We start from the raw sequence: 11,607 nt of genomic DNA, 5'->3' as shown, positions 1-11,607 counted from the left end.
ATTTGTATAATGCACTTAGTTATGTGAAGATATTGCATTAGAGTTTAAGCACACATAACCAGGATTCTATGCTCAAACAAGAACCTCCTCAATAGCTGAATAGTTTAAGCAGTTTGTGCACCCTTTAAATTATATTTTGGCCCAAAAGTTTAACTGAAGTAAATTGCAGAATTAGAATGAAACCATTGGAGTGAAGACACAACTCATTAACTGATGTTATACTGAATCAACATAATTTTTAAATGAATGATTATTATTCTCTTAAATATAACTAAACATAAATGATATCTCATTAAATACTATAGGAGAAGTCATTTGTTAATAGTGGCCAGTTACACTGTTAATTAAAACTGTTTTCTGCTTAAAGAAAAGGAATGTTTAAGAAAATTTATTTTTATATGTCATACTGGACCACCATTGTTATTATTAGATATCTGAGAAATATTCTTATTTGTAGCATGACTAATAGCTTCACTCACTGAAAAGAGAACACAGAAGAGAAGCAGTTTTGAGGAGAAAGAAGTAGTGAGTGTCATCAACTGAGAAGAGTATGCAATTTTACTCCACTGGCAAGCTAACTATTTAGCCTGTCCATGCCGTGTAGATAGTGAAAGAAGACATGAGACTTCTGAAGCTGAGACAAAAGACATTATTAGCCACAGAGAATGCAGTAACCAGTGTGTCAGCAAGTCTGTACTTGATGTCCAACCCCTAATTCCTACTGGGAAATATGGAGGGACAGATTATAGCTGCACAGGAAGTGGTTTGTCTTACAGGGGAAGTTCCCAGGGCTAAGGGCCCAGTACTTTCCGAGCTAGCAGCAAACTTGGTAGCAAGCAGCAAACAAGCCAGTCTTTCTCCCTCCAGGGAGCAAGATTTTACATGGTCATTATTCCCTTGTAGTCTTGAACTATATAGTTGCCTAATGGCTAATTACAGAAACTACTTAGAATTAAGAGAAGAATGCCTTGAGGTTGAGCACCGTAAGCAAAATGTGCAAGAACACTCAAGGTCTATGTTGGACCTCCCTCCAAACAGTGGCATTCAGTTTAAAATCTAACTGTATTTTTTGGTTTCTTTGGGCCACACGGGAAGAAGAATAGTCTTGGGCTACACATAAAATACACTAACATAGCTGATGACCTAAAAAAAAAAATCACACAAAATATATCATAATGTTTTAAGAAAGTATATAAAGCTGTCCTGGGACACATGCAGCCCATAGGCCTCATATTGGACAAAATTGAGTTAGATAAAAGGAATAGATTCTAGTCTTTGATAGTATAGAGTGACCACAGTTAACAATAATTTTTGTATATTTTGAAATAGAAAATTTGGAATGTTTTCAACACAAAGAAATTATAAATGTTTGAGGTGATATTCATTTTCCTGATTTGATCATTACACATTGTACACATATATCGAAATATCACCTGTACCCCATAAGTATATACAATTATGATGTATCAATTAAAAATCTCTTGTATTTATCTTCAAAGAAAAGTTACAAGGGAGTGTATTGGCTTGAAACCAAACTCACATCAGTGAGATAGAAAATAGTTCTTCCTTGAAATCTGAAAGATCTTGGAGTGGAGTATTAAGTTAGAACATGGGCATCTACACTGGGGAGTTTATTAAAAATAATTCAAATATTATTTTTAATTATATCTGTGGAATCCAACTTAAAGACAGCTTTCATTCCCACCCTAACAGACTAGTCAAAGCCTTGCCTGTCATGGACAAGGAGGCTGAAGAGTTTCAGAGATGAGACAATGAAAAGACCTACTTTCTGCCCATTATTGGCAAGGTGACAACCTGGAGAGCTGGGAATAAAGACCTTTAGGTAAGTTTTGGGAGTTTTAAAACAAAGGTGGGTTCTTCCTTGCTACGCAATGGGAATTCTGTGGCCAGGATAACTGAAAATGCACCTATGATTACAAGGAGTATTAACACTAGAATAAAATTCAGGAGTGGGCTTCAGATAGCCCTTCTGCTGGAACCGCATCCCCTCACCTATGCCCCACCTCCATCCCTGATAACTCACTGTGGTGTAGCGAGCATCCAAAAGTTCCAGTACAGCTGAAAAGTGTTAGGAGGCTGGTGGACTGAAAGCATTTTATCATTAAGATGAGAAAATTTCAGAGAAATTGGATCTTTCATCTAGAAGTCATGGTATTAGACATAGATATTGCCAACATCAGATGCCTGCATGTGTCCTAGGCCAAACAAGGTGAACCACTTAAATGAAAATCACTGAATTTCAAGTGCTTTATGTGGAAGTGAAGCTTCACTCCAAAATACCATGATGATGTATAAACTATCCCATGCACTCAGATGCCACCACAGGAGAAGGCAAAGAATAGGGGCAGGAGGAAAAACACTGTAAGTTAGAGACTAACTAAATGCGAAAATTTAAGTTTATACTGGAAGTGATGATACTGCCATAAGCAGACAAGTTCATGTTTGTTTAGACAATAAGATGTTGCTAGACTGACTTCAGTTCAGAAAAATAAAGTTACCTATGTGCATCTCTGTATTGTGATACTATATTTAAACCTACCTCATATGATACATTTTTCATTTATTTGTTTTTATTTTTTATTTTTGACTTTTGGAAAGTTTTTCTTGTGTCTTCAATATCTAGTTGATTTCTTCATTCTTCCTAATGTGGTATTTAATGACCAGATTACGTTTAATAAATATTAATGATGTAATGGTTTCAACAGGTTAGAGAAAATCTCTTTGGCATGATAATCTTTTCTTTTTCACCTGCTTTTAATATGTCACGGGATACTAGAGCTGTTGCTTACCTAACCGGAAACTTCAGTGGCGTACGGCAGCGTCTTCCTCAGTACTGCGCATTCCCGCTGTGATCGTGCTTCCCACTCGGCCCAGCAGGCTGAGCTTGGCTGGTGCAACGGCCCAGATCCCACATCTGGCAAGGGCAAGCCAGGCGCGGAGCCGCGAGGCATGTGTGGGTTAATGAGCGTGGGGTTCGGCCACTGTGCACAGTCAGGACTGCCGACTGCTGCAGCAGGGAGGGAAGCTCCAGGAGCCAGCATAGGTACTGGCTCCGTGTGAGGCTGCGGCCAGACCAGGTGTACCACACGCAGCTTCCACTGTGAGCACCCGCGGATGGATGAGGGGAACACAGTGGGGCTCAGAAGCATGGAGATCCCAGGAACCAGAGATTCCCAAAGAGGGTGTCACAGTCCTGGCTTGGAGAGCCCCTAGGTCTGGGATCCCTAAAGGGCAACCGCTCTTCTCTCATTCTCCTCACCTGCAACATGGCGAGCGTGGGCTGTTTAAGCTCCGTTTGTGTTACAGTTTTTTCAGTCCCACCATTCGGTGGGTCCCGAATTCTTGTGCTGCATGCAGGAAGAATGAGGTACACGGACAACTAGAGGGTGGACAGGGGCGTCATCGAGCAGCGGAATGGTTCTCAGGAGACTGAAGTAGCTCCTTTCTGCAGGCAGGTCGTGCCGACCAGTGTCCAGCTCTCAGCAGAGAGACCGGCATTAGAGAGGAAACCCTTTTTGCAGGCAGGTCGTCCTGACAAGTTGAGAAGACCTGAAGTGTTGGCAGCTCCTTCCTGCAGCTGGTAGTCTCCACGTCTGTGTGAGTCTGGCTGGGTCCTGGGTTATTGTGGGCCCAGAAGAGAGGAAGTTGTGCTGATTGGTCCAAGGGTGGTCATGGGTGGGCCCAGAAAAAGCACATAAGTTCTCCCCCTAGGTTGTGGACTTATCTGGAGCCACAGCCTGGCCCCAGACTTAAGGCTTTTCCTGGCTTGAAGGTGGTGCTTCACCGGGGAGCCACCCCTTTCCACCTAGGAACTTGTCTGCTTTTTACCATCAACATGCCATCGACAGTGCCCAAGCTGAGTGTGCCAAGGGTCACCTGCAGGCCCATGCCAGGCCACCCTTAGCCCCCCAACCCTAGCCTCCCTCCCTGAGCTTGTTGGTGCCCAAAGTCCAGAGGGGACTAAGGTGGCAGGGGGCTGGGGTGTCAGCACCACTCTGAATGCATGCCCACCTGTCTGGGTTGTGACAGTGCCCAGACTTGGCTTCAACTTTGCTCTAAAATTGGAGCAGGTGCTAGGAGCAGAGACAGGCCAGGCTGTGGGAACACGTACTTCTGAGTTCTACAGGGGCAAGGAGATTCCCGGGCCCCTCAGAGCACTGAGATGCTCGGTTCACAGCCTCAGCTGGGTGGCTGCAATTGCAGCCGGCAACATGGGGCTCCTGCCCTGCCAACACAGAATGAGACAAAGGTCCTACCTGTTTCTGGTTCCTGCTGGCTCCGTGGAGCATGTTCCTGGCTGCGCTCCCCTTTCTGCAGTTGGTGTCCCCACAGTGGCTGCTCCAGACAGGCCACCACTGCCATCAATTATACAAAACTTGAGCTAAGATTTTCGGTGGTACTACTTGGAATTGGCTGCTTCTTGTTTTGAAAATTTGGTTCTAGTTTGTGTATGTATATTAATTGGCCTCTGTGTGTGTGGTGGAGGGGGCGGGCAGGGAAAGGACCGGTGATTGTGGGAGCTGTATCTACTACTCTAAGTGTATAGGTGTCAGTCTCCAGCAAAAGATATTGGGGCACAACTATTGATTTTTAAACAATTTCTAGTTTTATTTAATATTTACATGAATTATCACTGTATTTTTGCACTAAAATCTACTTATTAGTTCTTGAATTAGAGAACATTGTTGATGAAAACAATGGCAATAACTTTGGTATGTGGAAGTGAATCTGAACTTCCAGACTTTAATATGGATTTGATAAATACTGCGAACTAATAAGGATGAAACTGAAGACATTTTAAGTGGTTTACAATTCTCTGGGATTATATTAAGTTCTTGTTAAAATCTTTAAGGAGAAAACTAATAGAAATTGGACCTAGCAGGTGTTTGCTGAAATGGCTGTGTAATTTCTATGGAGATGTCAGGATAAGCAGGTGTGTGCAAAATGATTTTAAATTTCTTACTTCACATATTCAATTGCAAAGGATTTACTGTTTTACTAGAAAATGTGTTAAATAAGGTCATACAAGGTAAGAGAGAATCTTTGGTTTTATGTTGGCTTTGGACATCAGCCAGGTCCTTGGTCCAAGAGAGAAGGTAATGTTATTCCAACTGTTATGGAAACCATAAAAAAAAAAAAAAAAAAAAACTAAACAAAACAGTGCTTAAACTTAAACTTAGGGGTTAATACCCCACTAGAAGACAAAAATACATTGGATAACTGATGATGGCATGCTTTTAACACTGTAAAAAGAGAGGAAGAGGTAAACAGAAGGCCTTGGAAACCTGACATTCTCAATGTTAAAAATGAAGCAGTGAGAATGCTTCAGGTTACGTGTGAATCACAGGATAGATCAGGTCTGAGGTCATACCACTTACTGACGGTGGGAAAAGGCATTTGTCTAACAATAATATCGATTATTCTAATATAAAAATGGTAATAGAAATAGAAAAATAGCAACATTTTCACCAAAGTGTGTCCTGAAGGAGTAATTGCCAAAAACAATATTTCAGTTCAAGCACAGCTGTTATCCCAACCTTCTTCCAAATATTGGAACGACTTTAGAGATGAGTAGAGAAAAAGAAAGAAGTAGGCCAATAAATGAGAAGAGGAAACCAGGAATAATTGAGGTGGCTATAGAAACACAAGAAACACTGTGGTGACAAATATAGATAAACTCCTGGCAAAATATGTTTAAGCCAGATATCTTTCAGGAAAAAGAAATCGAGGGCAAGCCCTTAAAGTGTAGACATCAGAGAAAACCAGCATCCCAAAGATAATGTAAGTCTGCTCAAGAATCTCTAAAAGGTATAGAGAGATCAGGTCATATACATATATACATTATATATATTTAATTTATATATGTACCCAAGTGTAAAACCTATTGAAATTAGTTCTAATTTTGAAATTAGTTTCAATATTACTTGTAAATTGAGGAATTATTTAAATGATTCCATGCCCTTACTGGAAAGAAAACAACAGTGAGCAAACCATATAAGGATTAGCGAGATGTGGAATGATGGTTCATCATTTCATGATGCAGAATAAATGGAATTGATTTGGTGCTCAGTGATACTATTATATGGTGAACCATTAATGCTCTTTTGTTCCAAGAAATAGAAATGTAATAGAAACGTGCTATGATAATTTAAAAGCCCAGAAAATTGGGGCTACCTGAATTATTGGCCAAAAAGCCCAATGCAAAAAAAGTACATGGGGATCTAGTGTTGTGATAGTGGGTGCTATTTATATTGACTCCTTTAAAAATCATAGCACTGATTATTACTGAGTTTTCTTGTTTATCTTTAATTTATTCTCTTTCTCCTCATAATAGACAATCAATACTATGAGTTCAGAAATCTTACTGGATTATTTATTGCTGCATATTTTTTTTCTTTTTTTAATTTTCAAGTTCAGGGGTACAAGTGCAGGTTTGTTATATAATGCAGTTTAACAAGTGCAGTTTGTTAAACTTGTGTCATGGGGGTTTGTTGTACAGATTATTTCATCACCCAGGTGTTCAGCCCAGTACCCATTAATTATTTTTCCTCATCCTTTCCCTCCTCCTACCTTCCACCCTCCAAAAGACTCCAGTGTGTGTTGTTCCCCTTTTTGTGTTCATGTGTATTCATCATTTAGCTCCCACATGTAAGTGAGAACATACGGTATTTGGTTTCATATTCCTGTGTTAGTTTGCTAAGGATAATGGCCTCCAGCTCCATAAAACCATCTTGGGATACCATCTCATGCCAGTTAAAATGGCTATTTCTAAAGAGTCAAAATATAATAAATGCTGTCAGGGTTGTGGAGAGAAAGTAACACTTATGTTGATGGGAGTGTAAATTATTTCAGCAATTGTGGAAGACAGTATGGTAATTTCTCCAAGACCCAAAGACACTGCTGCATCTTTCGCATTTGGAACACTGGACATATTATATGCTCAATTAGTATTTGAACATTGGTATGTTGAATGAATAGATGAATAAAATCACCTTGCCAGGGAAATGTGATAGTTTGGTCTTTCATGAGTTCTGTTTAAAGGGAATGTTCTCTTACAGGAGAGACAAGGAAAAACTATGAGGAGCAAAGGCAATGCCAACCAATAATATTTAAAACTTTAAAGTAGTTCAAAAGACAAAACTGATAAACCTTTAGGCAAACTGAGTGAAACATTAAGTGCTTTGAATGTTGATGTCTTGGACATAAGATCTTAAAGTTGTTTTTTTTTGTTTTTTTTTTAAAGGTATGTGAATTTCAGGACAGTAGTAGAAAAAAATGCTGAATATAAAGTGTTTTTCATTGACTTTAGTAAGTACTTAGTTCCAACTGTTACTTAATATCCTTCTTGTTAAGGCCGGGCTCGGTGTCTCACGCCTGTAATCCCAGCACTTAGGGAGGCCGAGGCGGGTGGATCACGAGGTCAAGAGATCGAGACCATTCTGGTCAACATGGTGAAACCCCGTCTCTACTAAAAATACAAAAAATTAGCTGGGCATGGTGGCGCATGCCTGTAATCCCAGCTACTCAGGAGGCTGAGGCAGGAAGAATTGCCTGAACCTAGGAGGCAGAGGTTGCGGTGAGCCGAGATCGCGCCATTGCACTCCAGCCTGGGTAACAAGAGCGAAACTCTCTCTCAAAAAACAAAAAAAAAAGAAAAAAAAAATATCCTTCTTGTTAAACAAAAATTGCCCAGCTAACAGATGCTAAACCATAACCCCATTCTTTCTGTCTCTACCATCTCATTACTAATGCAACTTCAGTTTCCCCATACTTTCTAAGCATTTGAACAGTGAACAATATTCAGAACAAGGTGAACTTTGAGTTCTATCCCTTGTAAATTCTTTCAGTTTCTTGCTTTCCCTATAATTGTCATTTCAGAGCTGTTCCAGTTGGCAGTCTTTAATAAAGGCTTGGGCTGATGGATTTTGGTTGGTTTTTCTTCCCTTACAGAGAAGACATAAGGAAGGTGACTGCTAATCAGGGCCAACTTTGTATTTTCAAAGTGTGTCCTCAAAGCAACACCCCACATACGTTAATAGAACATCCGGAAATCTTTCCTGCTGGGTGATTGCATGCAGAAACCTGCTAAAAAATACAGATAGAAAAAGATCAAATACTTTAAGCAGTGTCTTTGTTCCTGAAACTTTCCCAAACTGTGTTTTCAATTTAACTCATGTTGTTTTTACTAGGGGCACACCTAGTACCTGAAAAGGGAAAAGGAATATTGAAAAATTTATAGCCAGAATGGGTTTTTACTCATCATATATTGAATCTGAACTATGTGCAGGCTCCCAACTTTCTCTAACTAATGACTTGATCATCTTTATTTTTTCCATAGACATAAAATCATATCCAGAGCGACTTGTGGGTCATCTTAAAGGAATCATTTTTAAGAATGTTTTCTGAGAATCCCTAACAGAGACGTTGTTCTCATACTTTTTGGGGAAAATATTGAAAAAATTCAGATTCCTGTACTCTGAATTGCATAGCATCACCTTCAACTGCATGTTCAAGACTCTCTAGAATACTTTTATTGAATAAAATTTCTGCAATTATGTATATGTTCCAGATCTGTGCTGTTCAATCTGGTAGTAAGAATTCATGTGTTGCTGAAGATTTGAATTTTTACTTTTGCCTTCTGTAATATTTTTAAAAAATTTGAATAGACAAACATGCATAGTATAATCTGTTTATTATTATCATCAAACAACATATTAAAAATGAAAAATCTCAGACCTACAGTATCAAAATCTACATTTTAACAACATCTTCATGTGACCCATATTCACTTTAATATTTGAGAAGCACTGGTCACAACAATGAATGTCAAGCTTAATTTAGCATGTGTCAGAATCACATGAAAGCTTATTGAAATAGATATTGCTGGTGTTCTCCCCAAGCTTTTTAATTCTGAAGTTATGGATTATAGCCTAAGTTCCTAGACAATGTTGATTCTGCTGTTTTGGAGACCACATTTTGTTAAACACTAGAGCATTGCTTTCTCTGAAACCAATAAGAGGGTCAGTGCAAGGCTGTTTGGCTTGCAGCACTTGAAGAGCTTCTTAAAAGTACAGATTCTTAGTTTTTAAACTTGTAGATCCAGTTTCATTAGGTTTGTAATGGAATTTGGGAATCTGTATTTCTGATAAGATTTTCATGTTTAAATAATGTACATGTAGATTTGAGAATAACTGTCATAAGATTCTCTTTGAGGAATGGCATTTTTCAGTGCTGAATTTTACAAGTGCTTACTATCAAATAATGTGTAAAGATCCCTCCAATATTAAAAAGTCAGTAATTTTAAATATGTACTATCTAGAGTGGCTATCTTATATACATGATATTTTAAATTCTATGAATAATAGCTACTTGAATTACTCAACAGTCTAAAACAGTTAGACATGAGTTATTGCTTAGAAAATATCAATTCTGCTGCATCACTAAGATAATTAAAGCATACAGTATCACAAGTTAAGTACAGACCCTGAACTTATATTTCCTCTCTACTACTGTGATGGTTAATATTGAGTGTCAACTTAATTGGATTGAAGGATGCAAAATATTGATCCTGGGAGTGTCTGTGAGGATATTGCCAAAGAAGATTAACATTTGAGTCAGTGGGCTTGGAGAGGCAGACTCACCCCTAATCTGGGTAGGTGCCATCTAATCAGCTGCCAGCTCTGCCAGGATATAAAGCAGACAGAAAAACATGAAAAGGTAGACTGGCTTAACCTCCTCACTTGCATCTTTCACCAGTGCTGGATGCTTCCTGCCCTTGAACATTGGACTTCAAGTTCTTCAGCCTTGGGACTGAGACTGGCTTCCTTGATCCTCACCTTGCAGATGGCCTACTGAGGGATCCTGTGATCATGTGAGTTTAATACTCCTTAATAAACACCCCTTTATATATAAATCCATCCTATTAGTTCTGTCCCTCTAGAGAACCCTGACTAATACAATTACTAGTTACGTGAATTTGGGAAAGCTATTTAACCTTTTAGTACCTCAGAATTTTCATCTGTAAAATGAGTAACACAACATACTTGTTAAGGTTACTGTGATTAAATGAGATAATACCTTTTCAAAACTTTAAACTAGTTGCCATTATTATTATCAACATGATCATTATTACCAACTGATTGGGCCAATTATGTAAATTTCAAGGAATTTAAAACAATTGTTATGGTTGATGCATACAACACGTGGTTTTTGAAAAATCAGTTGAGGAATCAAAATATCCCTTATCCACTCAATCCAGCATTATCTGATCAAAACTGAGGCATAAAAGGAAATAGTCAGTGCCCCTTATACAAAAATTAACTCAAGATGGATTAAAGACTTAAATGTAAAACTCAAAACCGAAAAACCCTAGAAGAAAACCTAGACAATACCATTCAGGACACAGGCATGGGCAAAGACTTCATGGACTTCATGACTAAAACACTGTAAGCAATTGCAACAAAAGCCTAAATTGACAAATGGGATTTAATCAAACAAAAGAGCTTCTGCACAGCAAAATAAACTATTATCAGAGTGTATAGGCAACCTACAGAATGGGAGAAAATGTTGCAAGCTACCCATCTGACAAAGGTCTAATATCTAGAATCTACAAGAAACTTAAACAAATTTGCAAGAAATAAACAAATAACCCCATCACAAAGTGGGTGAAGGATATGAACAGACAGTTCTCAAAAGAAGACATTATGTGGCCAAAAAATATATGAAAAAAAGCTCTTCATGACTGGTCATTAGAGAAACGCAAATCAAAACCACCATGAGATACCATCTCATGCCAGTTGTAATGGTGATCATTAAAATGTCAGGAAACAACAGATGCTGGAGAGGATGTGGATAAATAGGAACATTTTTACACTGTTGGTGGGAGTGTAAATTAGTTCAACCATTGTGGAAGACAGTGTGTTGCCATTTGACCCAGTAATCCCATTACTGGGTATATACTCAAAGAATTATAAATCATTCTACTATAAAGACACATGCACATGTATGTTTATTGCAGCCCTATTTACAATAGCAAAGACTTGGAACCACCCAAATGCCCATCAGTGATAGATTGGATAAAGAAAATGTGGCACATATACACTGTGGAATACTATGCAGCCATAAAAAAGGATGTGTTCATGTCCTTTGCTGAGACATGGATAAAGCTGGAAGCCATCATTCTCAGCAAACTAATACAGGAACAGAAAACGAAACACTGTATGTTCTCACTCATAAGTGGGATTTAAACAAGAGAACACATGGACACAGGGAGGGGAACAACACACACTGGGACCTATTGGGGTGTGTGGGGCAAGGTGAAGGAGAGCATTAGGATAAATACCTAATGCATGTGGGGCTTAAAACCTAGATGACGGTTGATAGGTACAGCAAACCACCATGGCACATGTATACCTGTGTAACGAACCTGCATATATACTGCAGAACTTAAAGTATAATAAAAAAGCCCAAACCTCAGCATCACACCATATATCCATGTAACTAACCTGTACATGTACTCCCTGAATCTAAAATTAAGAAAAATTAAATTACAAAAAAGAAATATTCAGTGCCCGAATCAAGGGAACA

The 11,607-nt window shown here is 38.7% G+C and overlaps 1 long non-coding RNA gene across 1 annotated transcript in view; it reads left to right on the top strand.

Annotated features, from left to right (window-relative positions):
* Nucleotides 1-3,541: 3,541 nt before the first annotated feature.
* Nucleotides 3,542-11,607, top strand: part of LOC105728800 (uncharacterized) — a 257,617-nt gene continuing 249,551 nt past the window's right edge. The window contains exons 1-2 of the long non-coding RNA XR_001110137.2: nt 3,542-3,618; nt 9,778-9,892. This is a non-coding gene — a long non-coding RNA (uncharacterized LOC105728800). The remainder of the gene's footprint in view (nt 3,619-9,777; nt 9,893-11,607) is intronic.

Source organism: Aotus nancymaae, unplaced genomic scaffold, assembly GCF_030222135.1.
Source record: "Aotus nancymaae isolate 86718 unplaced genomic scaffold, 86718_ANA_hifiasm-v0.15.2.pri h1tg000062l, whole genome shotgun sequence".
NCBI lineage: Eukaryota > Metazoa > Chordata > Mammalia > Primates > Aotidae > Aotus > Aotus nancymaae.
Note: the sequence above shows the minus strand (reverse complement) of the source record. Positions and strands in the feature narration are given on the sequence as shown.